Genomic DNA, 618 nt, shown 5'->3' with positions numbered 1-618 from the left:
ATTGTGAAGGTTTACGACTTTAAATTTATTGTGATGTTTCTATGCACGTTGAGACCAAGTTGGCTATGCTAGCCTATGTAGGGCCTAGGCATGTCTAAAATATATTACATAGGCCTAGGCCAACAACTAAATGTTATAAGCATGGAGGAATTAGTTTTGTAACACGTTACAAAGACGTTACAAAACAACGATAATTCAACAAACAATACATACATGAATGTAGGTATTGTGGTAGGAGTAGTCTAGGCCTAACAGTAATGTATTTATACAGTCAAGTCTGCCAAAGTTGACTGTTTATTTTTGAAAAAGTCCCAATTCTTTCCTATGTATTACTGTGTAAATTGTTTGTTTAATTCGAATTTTTATAAGTCGAATTTCAGCTATATCGACGGAATTTTCCGGTCCGGATTGGCCGATTTTAGAGTAATTTTAACCACACAAGTTGAAGTTCCAAATTTAGTAGAGCACGTGGGAAAAATACACAGCCGTGGGAAAATACGAAGTTCAATCCTTGTTGTACGGCAACAAGTTAGCCAAGTCAAAACTAACATCGCGCCTGTGGAACTTGGCTCACATGATCTTATGTCGTAAGTTGCAGTCTACTCTCACAATACAGAC

Source organism: Anneissia japonica, unplaced genomic scaffold (assembly GCF_011630105.1).
Source record: "Anneissia japonica isolate Jap-2015-1 unplaced genomic scaffold, ASM1163010v1 scaffold2240_len173809_cov135, whole genome shotgun sequence".
NCBI lineage: Eukaryota > Metazoa > Echinodermata > Crinoidea > Comatulida > Comatulidae > Anneissia > Anneissia japonica.
This window is presented reverse-complemented; position numbering follows the sequence as displayed.